The sequence below is a fragment of the Zootermopsis nevadensis genome, unplaced genomic scaffold (genome assembly GCF_977971745.1).
Source record: "Zootermopsis nevadensis isolate Lab colony 2312 unplaced genomic scaffold, Znev_1.0 Znev_ptg000011l, whole genome shotgun sequence".
NCBI lineage: Eukaryota > Metazoa > Arthropoda > Insecta > Blattodea > Termopsidae > Zootermopsis > Zootermopsis nevadensis.
The window spans coordinates 3,536,674-3,557,389 of NW_028259143.1; the positions used below are offsets into that span (position 1 = coordinate 3,536,674).

Genomic DNA, 20,716 nt, shown 5'->3' on the forward strand with positions numbered 1-20,716 from the left:
AGATGACTAACACTTAATCTATTTTATTTATTTCGCTTTGTTTGTTATTTATGGTCAGATAAAATAGCTGTTGTCTCTTCTCTAATTTGTACTTCGATCAAGAGATAAAAATACAAAGACTGGATATTCTTTTATCTCTCACAGATATCACTTTGTCGTATTTCTGTCACTGAAAACAGAGAAATCGTATTCCACCCCTAGAGCGTAGTAGCTGTACCATTCCATGAATATACATACCCTAAAGTTAGCAGAAACAGCTCTGTTGATTCTTGATTAATAATAAAAGAAGGACGGTTGAAATAACAATGTTTGTCTTTCGTACAGATTTGTTTACAGCGTCATTAGACTAGACATACGGAAAACTAGAATTAGAAACTGGTGTAAAGTCATTTTAATGGAGTGTAAAGGAAAATTAAAATGTTTCCAAGAGATAGAATAAATGAATGTTAGTTTGTAAGTCTGCATGAGGTATTTCGAGCTTTCTCAATGTTTATATTCCTAACTAGAATGGTAATTTTCTTTGCAGTATATGAACGATTCTAGTCGCATACTCGGTTACAAAACCCTATCACGGAACGCCGTCTTAATAGCTTGAAGAAAGTTTCTACTCCACTTTTAGAAAGAAATTCTCGTAAACTTTAAGTTATTTCGCCAGAAGAGAAATATCCAAAAGTTGTACAAGATCGATCTATTGGAACACAGTGATCACATCACCAAGATTAAATTTGTACACTTCATATGAATACAATTCCGTACTGGATGTGTTACTCTGTTCCCTGTTCCCTAGTATTTGTTTTATGAAATTCTATTTTATGTATACACATAACAATTATATACGTCAATATTATATATGTATAATTTATTTTCTCCTTCTTAGGATATCCTGTGTAACTCAAAGAGTCGTTACATCGTCATATTTATGAAATCATGCATGATTTTCACAGTCGTGTGTATATTCAGATAAAACATTTTGTTTCCCTTACATTTTTCTAGCTTAAAATTTAGTTTTAAGTTTTATTTAAATATAAATTTTCAGATAACTTTCAGTTGATTTTAAAGTTTACCTTCATTTCGAGGAACATGAACTTATAATTAATGGTTCGGAATTAGTTCATTGCGTGAACATATTTTAATTACCCTGTGGCTGATATTACAAATTACTAAAACAGTTATTTTCACAATCTTCGTACATCTCATATCAGAATTTTTAAAATACCTCCAATTTCATGTTTTTCAAATAAATTATCGTAAAAATTGGTATATTAACAATCAAATATGTCGATATCCGAATGGTATTCTCATAGAGAGCTGCTAAGGCAAAACTTAATGATAAATAACAAACACCCATTCTTGTGCACATAAACTATAACATTATAACATTTTTTCTTCAATATCTAACTGGATAATGGCCGGTAGTTCTCAAGTCTTCCATTTACACACACAGAAGTTTCATATTTACAGCTGAAGGCTCAATTTAAAACGCAGTTATTCAGTCATGGCCGTTGAACATGGAAATAAATATTATAGCAACATTGAGAAAACTTTTCATATAAAAAATCAATTTTTACTAGCACAAAATAGTCCCTTCCATAAGAAGTAGATTTTCCTTACTTAAATCACATTATATAATCAAAGATTATTATCCTCCTCTGACTACATCTTTTCCTCCGTTTATTTTCATATATACAGAATGTCCCCGAAAGTAGTATGCAGAGAATACAAACAAGTTTAATATTCCGTATTATCATGTATATTTTTTTTTGGGAGGGGGGAATCCTGCATACATATAATACCCTCTTTTGCTTGCGAAAGCATTTTTGAAAACCTTTGCCGTGCTCAGCCATCACTGGCACGCTGACAGTTGCCGCATGGAACAAGGAGATGTGACGTACAGAAAGGCACAGAGCGAAACAGTACACAAATTTATTCTGTGTTGTTGGTAAGGAATTGACGGTCGAAGGTAAATCTCAAATATTGAAGATAAAATGTAGAAAAATAAATAAAAAATAAAGGACGATAAATACGTTGTCTTGTTTTCAAAGCGAGTCATTCATCATGTTCTGAGTAAGATCAGTCTGAAAATCAGAATCGGTACGCGAAATCAAAATAACAAGTATTGCCAATTCAAGCGAGATGTTATAATGAGGTTGCGAAAGGCTCCCGCTAGTTCGTCTTGCTTTCTTGAAAGACGTAGTTTGGAACACTTACCACGCAACGTTCTGCCAGTCCTACATCTCCCAAGTGGTCTCTCAGGCTTACCGACGTATATTACATATGCATTTCCCATCTCTTCCCTGCATGCTACATGCCTTGTCCAGCTTATCATCTTCCAATATCGATAGTCGCAAAAAAGCAGACAACGTATTCGAGATTTCCCAAGTTGTATTGTCTGACGGTTTTCATGATTTTTCTCAGTTTCGCCGTGAAAATTCCGGGTCATGACCTTTTACTATCGCACGAGTCCTTCTTTTCATAAACCTTTTCTATTCATTGTGCATTAGTCATAACATCGTTCGATGGAGACCTACTATTAAATAAACGTAGAACGTCACCCTGATAAGAGTGAATGACCTGCAGAACTGTAGGGTCCATATAAAAAAATCTAGTAGCAGAGGCCTATTTTGTGAATTTACACACGAGTAATAAATTGAACTGTCTCGGACCAAAAGGAATCAACAAATCTTTTCAATAGGCAGAATCCTACAAAACGTGTTATTGGCAAATGTGGCAATACTGACATTATATATATATTCATTTCTCTTGTGATGCAAAACAGCGGAGCATCACGTCCGTCTCATTTCAGCTAATATTAATCTTCTCTCATAAGTCTCTCATGTGGTACACGCTTCGCCACCATACTACAATATCAGTCAAATCGGTTCGAATTCTTGAATGTCAAGAGATTAATGATGGTTTCAAAATATTGTTGTTATAAAAAGAAATTTGACGGAACGTATAATTATCACATTTGGATTCTTACATCCCTCATAAGAATAATTGCATCACAGATAATTACTGTTTAAGCTAATAATCGTTGGTTTGCAGTAAGAATTACATGAAAAACGTGTAGTATTTTGGGAATGTGAGAACGTTTCAGAGGAATATGGCGCCTTCATCATCATCACAAAGTAATGGAAGCTATGAATTGGGTTTATTATACAGGTACAGGATTTCAATCATATTTTAGCTATTGGCCATCCTGAACACTTTGTTTATCGTGTTCACATACTCATATCTGGTGCCCAAAAAGGGGCACTTTCCTATCAGCTTAGACATGATTGTATCCCCCCCCACCGCAAAGTTTGTCTGGTTTTATCAGAAACTAAATTTAGAAACAGAAATTTCTTCCAAATGAACGAATGTGTTTTATTCATTTCAAGCATTTTTCTTAAACATGGTTTTCCGGCATCGTACGTCGTGGCTAACAGTGATGGTTGCTTTAATAAGGCGAATCACAAGAAGAGACGTAGAATGGATGACTGCGTATAATGCAGCTCAGAAGCGCCTGAATGTATGTGCCCCGCAACACAGCGAGAAAATGGCGGCGGTAAGGGCACCAGCCTCCATTAAATATTCACAATCCAAGGCGTTTAAAGATTCATCCGCTAGAACTACTTCTCTTTGCGTTCTCTATAGAGACGAAGGGGTGTACAAATACTTTTATACCGAATCTATTAAAATTATGGTTATTAAATTCATTGCAACTTAATGTCCGTCCATCTATCCACATATTAATTAACCAATTCAGACGTTCACCTACCGCCTTCTACCTGACTTTTCAATATATATATATATATATATATATATATATATATGTATGAAGCCTGCTTTCCTACTGAACATATTCCCAGCAAGAATCAAAACTTTTTTATTAATATTTTTAACTATATCCTTCTTAGTAATTAACCTATCGTTTTTCAAAAGCTTACGTCACGAAAATTCTGCATGCATTTCTTGTCCTGTCTTCCTAGCTACATGTACAGGCAATACTAGGGGATCTGCATAAACCGAGAAATTCCCCGTTGCCCTGTACTTACCCTAAGAAATATATTTCTTTATTTATCTATATGCATTCACTAGACTACATTTAAGGCCACTGTTTCTGTCTTAAATGTTTTACTGCAGAACTTCCAATATTTTGACTTACAAATTCAGTTTCCACCCGAATGCCCCCAACTTCGTAACTCTAAAAATGTTGCTTCTATACCAAAACTGTACTATAAAACAAAAAAAGAAAAAATGATCTATGTATCCCAACTCCTTTTCTTGATACATATACACAATCTATAAGCCATATTTATATTCTTTGTTTCACTGCCCCATAATTCAAAAGTGGCACTTCCTTTTAAAATCCATGTGACTCCTCCCTCTTTTTAACGATGAAACAAACGACACTTCATTCCCGTAACATGATCATAGAAATCGTCTCTTTGCAGGTTGAGTCGTAACGTTGGAAGCAGTTTCCAGGCGTTCTTTACGCAAAATATATACCACCTAATTATCATGCGTGTCCTTACTTTTATCCCAAACTTCTCCATCTTTCTCTTCATTACAAATGTGCTTTATAACACGAGACGTTTATTATTTTCTGATACAGTGGTCGGAGCAAATTTGTGCGTTCTATTTCCGTTGAAAGTAAAAGGCAAATCAAAGGGATTAGCGTGAGGAGGAGGGGTTAACTGATAAGGAATTATAAACTGCCCATATTATAAACATTATTTAACAGTTGCAATACTTTACAGCTCGCTGTCTCACTTAAAATGTCGATCATTTGTTTGTTTTCCTTCCACCCACAAGTGAGCGACGTAGGCGAAACTCACGATTAGGTCCCGGGTACAGTAAAGTTATAGAATATAATGCTCCACGGTGCCAGCTGCAGCCTTTGGATATTTTTCACTGGCTGATAAACAGCTTAAGTGGGATACGCTCATTTCCAGTGCCCAGACACCAGCTTATTTCAACCGTGTGCTCTAACAGACTTACAAAGTTCACTTGCACTCATATCACTGTGTAATGATCAAAGGAGAGGCGATAAATTGAAAAATTCAAATGTACTTTCGGTTCCAATTGCTTTAAAAAAATAACATACTCAGCAGTCATTAAAGTAAGTAGTGATACGTGTTAGGAAAAGGGGATACTTAGCAAGCAACAAGAATTTAAATTAAAATGACACAGCCATCGATTAGCGACGTGTAGTCTGCACATCGCCCTGATGATGAAGGCAGAAAGTGCCTCTGAAACGTCGATAAACTTCTACCAGACTACACGGCGCAACAACCCAGAAGACGGCCATCTTCAGACTCACCGCCGTGAGGTCTGAAATTTGACATCATTCTGCGCTGCATGCCTTTTATTTATTTATTTATTTAGTGTTCTGTCTGCCGACAGGTCCATATGAACAGGATCCTTCCATCCTTTTCTCGGACTGGGACCTGTTCATATACGTTCTTGGCAGATGATCCAGAAGTGGTTTGCCATTGCCTTCTTCTGTGTGTGAATGGAGTAATTGTTGGGATGCCACGGAGGAAAACTCCGTTTTGCCTAGACCACGGCCTTGCCCAACACAAGTTATAAATTCGGGCACCGCCGGGAATCGAACCCGAGACCCCAGGATTACAAGGCCTGCGTTCTAACCGCTAGACCACCTCATCTTATTATTTATTTAGTGTTCTGTCTGACGACAGGTCCATATGAACAGGATCCTTCCATCCTTTTCTCGGACTGGGACCTGTTCATATACGTTCTTGGCAGATGATCCAGAAGTGGTTTGCCATTGCCTTCTTCTGTGTGTGAATGGAGTAATTGTTGGGATGCCACGGAGGAAAACTCCGTGTTGCCTAGACCACGGCCTTGCCCAACACAAGTTATAAATTCGGGCACCGCCGGGAATCGAACCCGAGACCCCAGGAAATGACTTATGAAATTTAAATAGCTCTGTCAAATAAGAAAAACAATCCTTTGCCCATCAAAGCGAATTAATGGATATCAGCTTAAAACATGACTACTTACCTCCACAATATTCAGAATTTATCGCCCGCAAATCAAATGAAATAAAATAAGCATTTGAGAAAGACGTTCAATAAACCGAGGTAAGGCGGACAAAATCTCAGTACATTATTTAACATAAACATAATCCTTATAATCATCATCTGAAGCGATTTATAGCTTTAATTTTAACTCCAAGGCGGCTTGCGCATGAAAGAGGATTCTAAAAGAGAATGCGATTACAATGTGTATTACGCTTAAACGCGATAAAACACGAAATCATAATCAACACTTCCTGCGTACAAGACATGGCAAACACTGCTTCATCTCATCGCATAAACGATTTTACAACATTCCTCGTCCCTGTTAAGTTCATAATCCTTTAACATCTTATCCCGAATATTCCAGAATTCCTCCTTTCATGAACTGGAAACATTTCGCTGCGTCATAATAAATGTAGATCTCCCTCCAGAAATTATCCTGTTATTCTCTTTGAGACACAAAGCCCGTCAACATAGAATATAAAAATTCAGTTCTTACCGCAAAGAAAACACAATTGTTCGCCTTTTCAAAGATTAATTGGTTAATGCTGTTCAAAAGAAATAATCAAACACACTCTGTGGATAAATTCAGAGTTACTCATTATTAAAGTAGGTGGTACATATAGGTACCACAGACCTTTAAAGGGGTAAACATTTATGTAATATACAATATATGAAGTTATTCCAAAGCCATGGAATTTCGCCATCATTCTGAGAATGTTTGTTAAAAGAACGTCCAGACCTTAGTAATAATAACGCGGATGGACATCCCTGTATATTATTAGCAACTCACATAAAATCCATTTATATTCCATCAAATTTGTTTTGAGAAATGTAACTTCCTGAAACCACATAACAAAACAGATTATAGAGGTCGTCAAACACCACACTTTTAGATAAATTATTAGTAATTAATATGATCGACTACATAATTCGACCACATTCTTTTACCATCAGGTGGTCAAATGTACAAATATTTGGACACTCCTGTTTTCCGCAAACTTTCTTTACTCTCGCGAAAGACGGAAAAACGAAAAGAAAAAAATGTAAAATACTTCTCTATCTTTTCAGAATAAGCGTCTTGTTGGTGGAATATTTACTTGCATTAAGTGCTTGGTTACAAACATATTACATAGACTGGGCTAAGAATTTTCGACCTCCCAGACAGCAAAGCAAACAGCCCACAACAGTCTAACATTCAAAAGCCAATTTTGTTGTCAAAATGGTTCCTTCTTATGGTACCCTAGATATCTATCGATTTTAATAAAAATTAACAGCCAGGTTTCACCACGAAAACAACTACTGAGCCAAGGAGCCAATTGGAAGCGTTTGTTAAAACTCAAGTTTCTCTTCTGCAAGCCACAATTTTCTTACAAAGACGTGAAGAGTGGGGAAATTATTTATGTGAATTTGCACTAAAGAAGATTAAAGCATAAATTATCATTAAATCCAACAAATAAATTTAATTCAAAGTAAATACCGATGTAATTGAATATATAGGAACACAGCATAAAGCTAAGATCAGGAAAGAGTCAATGTACAATTGCATATATCATTTCAGATTGTTCAGAAACTTTAGTGACTGAAAACAACAATAAATATTTATGATATTCATAATAAAATTCGGAGACGAAATTTGTTTAAATAAATTATTATTTTGACATCTAGGTATATATATACGATGGGCTAGTCATATTTCTAGGATTTTAGAGATAAGATATTCATACCGAAATTTGATGCAGAAACCTCTGTCGAAACGTCCATCTGGAAGATTAAGGAGATTGGAGGACAACAAGATGGTGGATGTAGGAAGATTTGTTTTGTCGGTGTCTGCTGTGTAGAATATGGCCGGGGATGGTGAACAACAGTGAGCTTTGGTATCTGAGGAGTTGAAACTTCGGTTAGTTCTTCCATAGTGTTTGAAAAAGCAATAATAATAATACTAAATATTAGCAAGTCATTTCTAATTCCTTCTACTGAGCGCTAACGTCAAGTGTATTATTATTTAGTGTTCTGTCTGACGACAGGTCCATATGAACAGGATCCTTCCATCCTTTTCTCGGACTGGGACCTGTTCATATACGTTCTTGGCAGATGATCCAGAAGTGGTTTGCCATTGCCTTCTTCTGTGTGTGAATGGAGTAATTGTTGGGATGCCACGGAGAAACCGGGGAAGCCCCCGGAGGAAAACTCCGTGTTGCCTAGACCACGGCCTTGCCCAACACAAGTTATAAATTCGGGCACCGCAGGGAATCGAACCCGGGACCCCAGGATTACAAGGCCAGCGTTCTAACCGCTAGACCACCGACGTCAAGTGTACACTGAACAATTTTACAATCTGTTCTGTATTCTTCATTACGCTCATTCTCCCCTTTCTGATCCCTTCCTGCCGCCTGGTTGCTAGCAGACCGTAAAATCTGATCTGTGCTCACTGCTGTCTCGTCGTCAGCACAGCACAAAATATCCTAGGACCACAGTTATAAATTTATACAACTTATATGATATCACATCCTTTCGTTACTAGAAGCTGTCAAATAACCAGGGACGTTATAGACGATAATGAAAATTTCTCCTGAGTCAGAAATGGGTCAACGACCTACTTACACGGTGGCCTCTTTTCTCCTGAGATACTGGCGATAAACCTCCGGGTATTCTGTATGAAATGACATTCCAACAGGCTACATCCTTTGTACGACGACGCTGTAACCAGGACATTCTAGAACACTAACAATAATAAAAGTATGCCATTTATACAATAAGACTAGAATGCTGGTATCATTATTAAGCAATAGTTCTCAATAGAAGTTTCCCTGGGGGTATGAGACGGCTAATTTGATTGGACGCGAAATGGAAACCCAGTGTCGCATGTCCAATCTGATCTGACATGGCGAGGAAAATAGCAGACAGCAGACACAGCAGACTGAGGATAAGCAGTGGTCCACGTCAGTTTTCATCTCCACCGCCTTCGTGACGACACCAGTTCCTTGCTCTCAGGATATTGAATTACTGAGCCACCTTTCCAACCCTGCCCTCGGTTAATCGAATTTATCATTTATTAAGTCGGATCGTTCTTTTTAAGGGAAATATTTTTCACTTTGTATGTTACTCAACGAAAGTCTATCAATATTGTTAAGTTGTAATCAATCATACACAAGACGGCCTCGTCTTATACTATCGTGAAGACGGACATGGAAAAATGCTAAATTATCATATTTTAGATTTATATTTTATTTATATTTACAACACAATTACCCGTCGAAGAATGACGAGAAATCTATATGGCATCCTCACAGATTTGATAACAAATATATCCGCATTTACGCGTGATCTATGGGCTGGTTTCACACACGTTTGTCATGTGACAGTTTAACGTTTGGTTGTGTTTCGTTTTTACTCTTCAACAAATATTATTAATACCAGCGAATAAAGTAAGATGAGATTGTTGGGACATGCAGCACGCATGAATGAACAAAAACGTACAGAAAATTCTAGTCGTAAAACTTGAAGAAAATGAGCATTACAGAGATCTAGACGTAGATGGAGGAAAATAATCAAAACAGGTCTTAATACGAATATTAAACGAACGTGTAACGAGTTAGACTGATTCAGGATAAGAAATTACTGCCTTTGTTAACAGGGTAATGTACCTTATGATGCCAATAAAAGCGGAAGCTTCTTGACCGGCTGACTATGCTTTACAGCAGGGGTGGCCAACCCAAATGATTTTTCGGGACACTTTGGAAATGCATCATAACTCCGCGGGTCACATATAAAATTATATATCCCCATATTAGATTTAGATACACTATAAACATTTTTTTGGAGTGAAAAATTGAAACATAATGAGTTATTATTATTGTGTTTACTATTATTCTTACATGTAAACATAGATAATATAATAATAATGATACTAAGCGTACATTGTAAAGAAATATATAGCACTAAAAATTAAATATAAAAAATATATAAATATAATTTTTGAATATATGGATGCACAAATAATGTATTTTTTTAAAACATTGGTTTTCACTACTTTGGCCATTATAAAATAAATATATTTTGTAAAAGTGTGATGAATCTCGCGGGCCGGAAAAATGTTCAAGGCGGGCCACATGCGGCCCGCGGGCCGCGGGTTGGCACCCCTGCTTTACAGAGTAGATCTTGTTTTACTTTTGATAGGTAATGTGTTTTGGGTAAATCAGTCCTTAACTTGGCTCGTAGTTAATTTACCCACACGTAATAAAACAGCACCAGTCGTAGGTAAACCGTATCTCCGTGTAAGTTTTCAGAACAAGTTCTTGAAATTACAAACCGCAATTTAATTCGAACCGCCTATTTTTAGGTTAGGTTTTCTGTCTCCCTGCCTCAACTTTATACGGTTCTGAAATTGTGCGCTGTCATACAGGATTTAGAATGAAGTTTTTCCCCTCTGGATACAAATTAATGATAAGCGACGTACAGAGAGTAACGTGTACACGCGGCAGAGGGAGGAAATCTGTTGCCTGGATGCGGTTTCGTACGTTCTTCTGCCGAGTCCTTCCCTCCTATTACGAAGCAACCCCCAAGACACGTTGTTACTCTAGCCCCTTGACATTTGATTGCATATACTTCACAAGTAACACGCGTCACATGTACCCTACTGAAAATGTGTCCATCTATTTATCTGCTCACGCAATTTTACATTTAAACCTAATGATGCACATTGGTAACTATATATACCACCTGTTTTAACATTCAATTACTCTAAAATTCCCCCCTAAAAAAATATATTTATGAATAAATAATGATAAGGGATTATTTCTCTGAAGAGCTTTAACAAATTTATATAAATGAAGGCGTTGTGTTTTCTTCGGGGTACAACTGAATTCTTAGATCAATGTAGCGGTGTGACCCAGACATTTGTTTAGAAGGAATGATTCAAAAGTTGTCTGTAATACGACTGTTTCTCCTGGGATTATTTAAACACTAAATACTGCATAAAACAGGCAACACTGTTGCCCTTATTAACAATTCATTATTTTATACCCACTTCATTAGACTGCATATGTCGATATGAAACACGGTGTTTAAATAACTAGGTTAATATTAATTAAATCTTTTCCGTCTAATCACAATAAAATTCTTAGTAAATATTAAAATATCACAATAATTAACATTTAAAATATTTAAAATATCAAATGATGTTCTTTATCGAAATATTAGATTTAATAAGAATTTTATTGTGATTAGACGGACAAGATTTAATAAATACTTATTATATCACAATATGACGCAACTTTACCATCTCATAACTAGGTTAATATTGAAAAATCGCCTGTAATGGCATGCGTGATGTAGTTTGAATGAATAAATGTACTGTGATGATATTTCGTACGGACGCCATGTCATTAAGAGCTACGATATGCAGTTCTGTCACAGTTATACGAATATGGAGGTCGGACAAACATGAGATTGAAGTGCTATATAAGTTACACTGAATGTGAATGTAATTGCATTATGTGACGTGGCAAATGTTAAAAGGTAAGAGACTTCTGTTACAGTGTACTTCTTTTGAGATGTAAATTAACAACAGGGCAATCTGATAAATTTTAAATTTCCAGACTAAAAGCTTTCACGGCTAACGAATATGATCTTCACAGGGCTCGCTTTCCGTGTCATTACATTGTACATATTCACGTCTACATGACGTCACTGACCAGAGAAACACTGAACACAGTCATGTGAAAATCGGCACACAGACATGACGTCAAAACATAACTACAAATCTATTTTGAATGTGTTTATAGTTTGACATCAGTCCGAAATGGTTCCCACGACATTGACGTTGTTGATAATAATCTTCGGATTATAACGCTATGTTTCGGAGAATCATATTGTATCCATCTTCAGGGCATTACAACCCAGAAGATCAATATCGACGTGTTTTTTTCCAAATAAAAAACCTGCTACGAACCAAAATGTTCATATACCGGGTATATTCAAGTAGTGTGTAAGCCGTCAGCTACAAGAATTAGTAAGAATATATGCAAATGATGATGGCTGTCTTCTGGAATGTAGCGCCGTGACGCATTACCCTAATGATGGCGGCAGCAGGGACCTCTGAAACGTCAGTAACTTCTACCAGACTACACGGCCATACAACCCAGAGGACAGAAATCCTTGAACTCACCGCCGTGAGAACCTCAAATCACAGATATTTAAAAGAACAGGAAGTGTATTTTTATTGAATATGAAGGTACGAAATGTTACTTACGTGACTTTTCTTGGAAATTTCTATCTCGATCAAAACACCGAAGGCATGTGAGCGAATTTGTGGCTCACTCTAGTGAAACTTTACCTGAGGCGGAACGCAACTTAACAAACCGGGAGCATCTTCTAGCAAGAAACCGTCACGGGCTGAGAAGATCTCATCTTATTCCCACCTGTCTATATCAGACTCCCTCGCTGCAGTCACGACCCACACTCTTCCAAGTTGTATCTCGCAAATTTCTTCCATCATACACTGACTGACGCACACACTTAAGGCATAAAATTAGTCTTCAGATTTCACTAGGATTTGACATTCTCACGGTGGTGAGTACAAAGATGGCTGTCACCTGTTCATCATCGACCTCATGAAGGTTGCAACAAGAACCTCTGAAAAGTCGGTAATGTTCTATCAGACTTCAGATTAAAACCTTGCACCTTCCTATACAAGTACAGAACGTCACATGACTAGTTTACAGCGCGTATTACGTGGCTTAAAAAACTCTTGCCTCTTCCATTACGCGTTGACTTTATGAACACGGTGAAAAAGTTCATAATAACTTAAATTAATAAGTAAGTGAGTGAGCTAGTGAGAGGTTGAATAACAGAGCTATTGAACTAAAGTAAGAAAACATATTCAAAATGGAACTTTGTATAATTTTATTTCATTTCAGTTGCAATCTAGTCTGTGTTTGCCTTGCTCCGATTTGTTTATTACGATGGTTGTCATCTAGAAATAAATCCATAAAGGATACGTTCAGACAGTCAATACCCTTTCCTAATGTTCAGAAGAATATAGGCCTACTATAGAGGCATCGCTCTTGGAGTCCATTAGGATGGACGTCAAACATTGTGTACTGCAGAATGCATCGTTCACCCTGTTCATCTCAGCAGAAGGTCATTTAACATGCTTCTAGTGTCTTTATTTATACAAATGATGATAACTGATTTATTTCGCAATAATTTAATGTTAATTTTTTAATAAGAGACAAGATTAAACTACAGTTATTCACACTACACCTCGTACAGTATTCGTACCGATATTTATGAACTATCAAACTCATTTCAGCCCAAACTCAGATTTATAACAAAAAAAAACAAAATATTTAACCTTGGCCATATCCAGTTGAAGAGGCCTTGGAACGAATTGCATTAAGCGAAATCCTGAAATCAAGAATTTTGAGGAAGACGTTTCTGTCTGTGTACAAATCCGTTTGCTTCATGCGTAAAAATGCGGGAAGGATTTCGATTAGTATTTGTATTCGGGAGCACGCACTAAATTTTCGACATGCTCTCAGTTCACACAAAGGTGAACTGGACCTTTTGAAATTGCCTAAATTGGTTCGTCACACACGAAATGGAATGCTAATATCCCTTAGTGGGCTACTCGGAATACGTAGCTGTAGACGGGAGGATGATACAAAAAAGAAGGATTTGGTAAATGGGATAAGAGAATGTGAATTGGATTCATGTGGGTCATTAGAAAGACTTGTGTTAAGCTCTTGTGAACATGGTAATGAATCTTCAGGTTCCATAAAATGTCTTGCCTTGTTCAGCATACTATCACCTCCTTAAGAAAGACTCTGGTCCACGTAGTTACGTAATTAACACAGATATAAGACAGCTAAATCGTTTGGTTTTCAAAAAATTCTTTGCCACTTTGTAGTCTACCGAATCTTCTCGAGAAGAAAACACTTTCAAACTAAGCGAGAATCTAAAAATGTCCTCATATATGTTTCCTGCAGTTCTGTAGAGGCTGAGGCTTGAGGAAGTAATGTTTCGCGACAGCTCAATATAGTGGGCATATGGAATGACTTAGTCGCTTGCCCAAGCGGAATCAGAAAAGTATGTAAAAGCCACTGACCAATTTAAGTGGGTCCCTGCCACCACGGCATGACGCATCCTCGGGTTACCGATGCAGTAACAGCCTCCAGTTATGGAGGTTAGCCGCGAATATAGTAAATAAGCAGTCGCGGACAGCCGACGAGGGGTGGTCCTCCAGCTTGGGAGTTGGGCGTGAGACTAACAACCTTCTTACGAAAAACATAACCAAAAAGTCTCGGAACCAAACGGACTCATGTGGTCTAGGATGGGGACCGGTGGAGGGCTTTGGTTAATTCGGTGATGAACCTTCAGGTTCCGTAAGCCATATAGTTAGTTAAGTGAAAGCCAGTACCATATAATAGAGCTGCTGGGTGAGGGAGAGAGTCAGAGAGAGATGCGATCAAAGTAATGGTATAAATTGTTACACTAATGCTACCTTATTTTAACGTCAGACGAAATTCCAGGTAATGTCGCTTGCCCGAAATGAGCAGACGCAACTTTCACGTTTTCTCAGAAAACCACTCACTAAGTATCAAGGCGCCTTCATATAAAGGATATGGCGTCTAGAATATTGGTGCCATGAGAAGTCACAGAAAACAGAACGCCTTCCTTTTAAACACACTAAACGATGCTTAAAGTTTATCAACAAGAAGACGTTTTTCTATTTAGAACAACTCTGTCTACAGTAAATAATTTTTGAAGCATCTGAACATTTTAATATTCCAATTGACCTTGAAGTATTCAAAGAGTGGAGCCCCAAATTTCTATTGCTGTAATGGGGCTATAAACCTCTGAACCTTAACATTTCTAAGGAAATTTCCTATCACGTTTTTAAAACTTTTCGACATTTAGTTGTACTCCTGGAAACAATGACTTCTGTCTGCTTTCATTTCGATTTTAATTTTAATATGATGACAATATATTTCGAAGACTAGACCGTGAGCTCTTAAATGCAGATTAATGGAAGTAATACTGTCACTAAATCAAGATTCAAAGGCATATAAATGTTCTAGAGAATTCATATCGCGTTGCTCAGATTTATGAATGACAAGAAACATGAAAGGCAGGAAATTACTTGACCATCTAACCGACTATCAGCTCGTGAATAAAAACTCTGCTCCGTGTATTTAAAATCACAGAAGGTACGTTACTTCTCACACTGTAGAACTTCTTTGAAGTAGGAATAGCAATAACTTTCTAAGACATTCTGTATTTTCAGTTGAAAAGTATATCATTGGTATAGTTCAGATTTCACTTGGAGCTGTCAATTCAAACAAATCTATCTTTCCATTTTCTAAAGAACTGAATTCCAGACATCTTTCACATCCGAGCCAACTCTCGGTGACACAAGCAGAGAAGCAAAAATCATGACTATTCTCGTCATGATTTGCAGCTCAATACGTCTTCATATGAGGCGACGTCCAGATGAAAGAGGACATACATCACAAGTAATTCTATGTGCGAACAGAAAACAGCCGAACTTAGGATCGTCTTATAAAACAAAACACAATGACGTCAAAAATATCCTTACGTGCCAGCATCCTGGCAAGAATTAATAATAGATAATACAGGATTACACATGTTACAGCGCTAATACAGCTTAGCAAATAAAAAATGTGAATGAAAATGTTCAAATCAGGACGTATTTCAATAGAGACATGCAGAAGGTAACTTCTTCTCTTCTTCTGTTAAGTTCTTGTCACGTAAATAAGTAACATTGTGAGAGAAATTAACTATTTTAATCTAAAAGTTAATTTGTTATATTTCACTTAAGATGTAATGTGGCAGCGCTGAGCGATACATAATTAACGATATCGAATGTTGAACTGCTTCTCCCTTCAAAAATGCAAACACTTGGAAAAATCTCTGGCTTGTTCTTCAAGACCTTACGTTCCCTTCAACGGCCTTCCAATTTTGAATTAACGACAGGAAGAATCTAACACCGATATTGCACAAACTTGGCCTAAGTTACGCCAAAGAAACACTTTCATTTCAAGAACAAATCTAAACTTCTGGTATCGTGAAGTGTATACATCTAACAAGAACACGCTTCATTCCCCTTGAGAGTCACACAAGACAAAAGCCTCTATGTTGAAAACAACATTTTATTTCAGGAGACTTAGTTATACGTCCAACGCATCTTCGCAGAAGAGAAAATGCAAAATTACAAAGTCGTCTACCAGAAAGTAGGCAGCATATTCATATAATTTGCAAATGAACATGAGCTGTAACAACTGATGTTCGCAAATAATATCCCGACAGAGTATATCCTATGCAAATAATACAGCATTTTTATGAAGTCGTATAAAAATAACGTGATTTCAAAACACATACCAATTTACAGCGTGTGGCGGCTAAAGGGCGTGGATATTCATGTTAAAAATTTTACGTAGTATAAAGATGAAATACTAGAAAATTCTAATGGATGTGGTCAAATATGGGGCGCAGGTAGGATAATACGAATAGTGCAATTTGGAAAACTAACTTCCTTTATCTGTCAAAGCCGAATTTCGCCTTAATAACATTTAAAATATTTATTCCTTACCTTGAACAAAACACCACACTTAATTATTACAAAGATAAACTGGTTAAAACTGCTTATGGAAGTAATCGCTATTTAAAATGAGAATTATATCAAACCGATATATAAATTCTGTGGAAAAATTCAGGGATATTAAATGTTATAATGGTACACACATATATATCAATGAACTTCAAATACTTAACAATCCCGTGTTTCCCCTAATTCTTTGATTCGATTGTTTTTATTAATTGGATACTCTCTAGAGTTGCCTTTCGCGAAATATTTAATCTTTAAGTTTTTGTCGGTGTCTAACACATAATAATATATAATAAAAATCAGGTCTGCTAACCTAACTGAATATGTTGACGCTGACTATACCCCCAATCCAGTGTCAAGGTGGAGAATAAGCAGAAATTGTAACTGCTCTCTCCCCAACCGCCTCCTTAACGTGTACTTTGAAGATACAAAACTGATTTCAGTAGCATTTATGATTAATTAATAATATGCCACTGCGATATGAATACATAAAATCTTAAATGTTAAGATTACATAATCAGCTGTGATAGCTGAGGCCCGAGATATTCAGCAATTGTAAATAAATGTGGGTTTACGCAGACTCCCGCATTTATGTAACTTTTAATTTCGTCATATTTTTTTTTTTAAAAAATAATAAGAAGTAAGGAACTATATTTTCATAACGTGGAATTTATAATAACCAATTATAAAGAAATGTCGTGGCGATAATTAAAAAATTAACGAAAGTCACTGTGTAAAATAAAATGGAATCGAAAGAGTCGAAACAAATCATACGTTTTGGTTCAAGTTTTCTCAGAGATGAGAAATACTGTAAAAAGCGTGTAAGAAGAAAGATAGAGAAAAGAGAAAGAATATGATTAAACAATGAGGTCGAAAATTGGTGTTTAAATGAGAAGGGCAATTATGAAGAAAGAATCAGAGACAAAATCAGAAGACAAAGTTCGCCATTTTTAGAGTCCGGAAAAGAAGCTAGCTGTTACACTGTGGCGTAATTAATCGGGGAGAGAAGAGACTATTTAAACAAAGCAAGCGCTGTCATGACAAATGGGTGGGATAGAATTACATGCACAGTGGAAATTCAGGCTCTGTGGTTTGTAAGAGGCATCACTGTAAGAATTTTCGACGCATCTGCCAAATTATTAAATAACAAATCACACATTAGGAGCAGAAGTGTTCCTCAACTATCCAGTCGCTTGACACCCCTGTGAGTTAATACCCTTAAAATTTAAAGGGAAAATATTTTCTTCTCACGACAGGATAAAGTGTACCCAAGGGCTTCAACTAACAACACATTAATAAAATAAAACCGATACATAGACGTGTTCCATTTATAATTTATGTACTCCTCACATATTTTACTCGGAAAATGTTTTTACTCGCTGCTACTAGCTGCATAACCTCAAGACAGAGATTTCCCTAGCGTGAGCAAAAATAGGAAGGCGTAAGGAAAGAACGGCCTGCTTCACTTTGAAACATAAGTGTCCTAAGACGACGCCACGAATTTGGACTACGACAAAGACCTGTTAACAGCGAACTCGGTTTTTGATTCAGAAAAACTGCAACCATCAGTGAGCACAAAGTTAAAATATTAATGTTGTCCCAGACATTATTTTATAAACACTACGCTATCAATATTTATGACGTAATAAATACAAATACACCACAATTTCTTAACCTTAACTCTTAATATGAAGTTAAGTGGTCAGCTTCTACCTCTGTCCATTTTAACCCCTGGGAAAGCCACAAATATTAATTTGATTGAAGGTTAGTTGAATCCCAGAGCCGGTCCGGACGCAACATCGAAGGAAAAAGTCACTGTCCGTTCCTGAACTAAGATCCACGCCCTGGTGGCTTGTCACTTTACTGAGCAAGAAGGTACATAAATATCCAGCGTTAAATAAGATTTTTTATTTTTATTTTTTATTTAGTGTTCTGTCTGACGACAGGTCCATATGAACAGGATCCTTCCATCCTTTCCTCGGACTGGGACCTGTTCATATACGTTCTTGGCAGATGATCCAGAAGTGGTTTGCCATTGCCTTCTTCTGTGTGTGAATGGAGTAATTGTTGGGATGCCACGGAGAAACCGGGGAAGCCCCCGGAGGAAAACTCCGTGTTGCCTAGACCACGGCCTTGCCCATCACAAGTTATAAATTCGGGCACCGCCGGGAATCGAACCCGCGACCCCAGGATTACAAGGCCAGCGTAAGATACAAGTATCATTATTAAAGGTGGTATATAAACTATCCTCTTCGCCCATCTGACAGAGTAGGATTTGAAGTTCTCACTACAGCAAGTACGTCGTGTAGTCTGGTATAAATTAACCGACGTTTTAGAGGTACTTACTGCCTCCATGACGGAAGGCAGTCATCTACATCTGAAGTAGTTATCACAAAATTAGCAAGGGTTGACAGGAAATCAACCAGACGTTTCAGTGAGAAAAATGTGTCGGTCGGCATTCGAACAACGTATGTCTGGAATACAAATCCGTCTTGTAATTTTTAAACAACGCAAAGGAATATAAACTCAAAAAAAAACCCACTGTTTTAAATATTAGTGACTAAAATTATTGTACCGTAATTGTCAATTTACATGGCAGTCTCTCGCTTCACTTCATAATAAAATTACCGCTAATTAAATTGTATTTCGCGAGCGCAAAACGTTTCTTCGCCGTAGCCATAAATGCAATTTCCGTCTTGGGAGTGATGCGGTTAACAATTTCCGTTCGGCCTGAGGTTTAATTACGAGAGAGTTTTCAGTCCGTAATTCTGAGGGCTGAACTTCCCTTCAGAGCCCTTTGGCAGACGTCCAGATAATTGATAAAAATTCACAATTTCCTTTTCCAACAATACTTTATTAAACAGATGGATATTAAATCATTTTCTGCCTTTGTCCCATTAAACCCGTTATGGAGTTAATCTCCTAACCACATTTCGTTCAATTGAAGCTCGATTTATGTGATTTCTCTTTTTAATCACATGCACACTCGTGAATCAAAATAAAAGCCTTCAGAAATTCTGACCTGTGTCCCTCCACGGGAAAAAGGCTATTATTAGCTAAATTATTTGTAAAATAGGTCCCAAAAACGAGAGGAACAGAACGCTGGGCGCTGTCCAAGAACAATCAGCACTGGAAAAGAAATTAGTATCCGCGTTGTACTACAAAAAATGTTAATATGAAGTTTGCGACATTACAAAATTTGCGAAGAACTGGTACTGCCAGCGTTATTCCATGTCTGTGGAGAACTGTCTCAAAAACAAGAATGGAGATGTGTACTCTTTGGAGTACACTAAAATGTTCTTAACGTCACATCACGGGCAATGACGTCATCAGGGTAGTCGGGGACATATTAAATGCAACAAAGGCGTCCGAGGGCGTTGTTGCAACAGCGTGTTCCAAAATGATTGTTTTAACATTGTGATTTAAGACAAGACAGACGGACATCAAAGAACCCAAAATGTGTTCTTCGGAAGCGTAAAGACGCCCCCAAAAAATGGGGACTTTATATTCAGTTTTGTGGAACGTAGGTCAGTTTAAAACATGCAAGTATAAACCTCATTTTCGACAGGAGATCGAACGTGGAGTGGTGAGCTTTCAGGTTCTCAGGGCGGCGAGAATGGTGACTGTCTACTGGGTTATAGCGCAGTGTAGTCTGGTAGAAGTTGACCGACGTTTCAGAGTTGCGTTTCACCTCCATCATCATCGCCCTGATAATCGAAAACGCAAGCTCATCTGAAACGTCCGTAACTTTCACCATCGTCATCTGAAGAGTAAAAATCTAAAAGAATATGCACACACACACACACACATGATCTAATTTAATAAAATGAGCAACAAAATCTGTTGCAAAGATATCACAGACGAGGTCATAGCACTTAGCGAGTGATTCCTAGAGAACAACTTCCTCAATTCTGGTTTTTCTTAAAGGCAACTGAAGCCAAGACGGAGAGGACTTTGAGAGGAAAGTAGAATGACAATACAAGGCAAAAACCTATGAAGTGAAAGTTCTCAAACAGCAGTTTCGTTCGTGTAATTGCAGGGTTGCTACGTACAAACTCAT

The 20,716-nt window shown here is 37.2% G+C and overlaps 1 long non-coding RNA gene across 1 annotated transcript in view; it reads right to left on the minus strand.

Annotated features, from left to right (window-relative positions):
* The window catches only part of LOC110831525 (uncharacterized), a 411,921-nt gene that overhangs the window by 272,688 nt on the left and 118,517 nt on the right, over nt 1-20,716 (minus strand). The window lies entirely within an intron of this gene.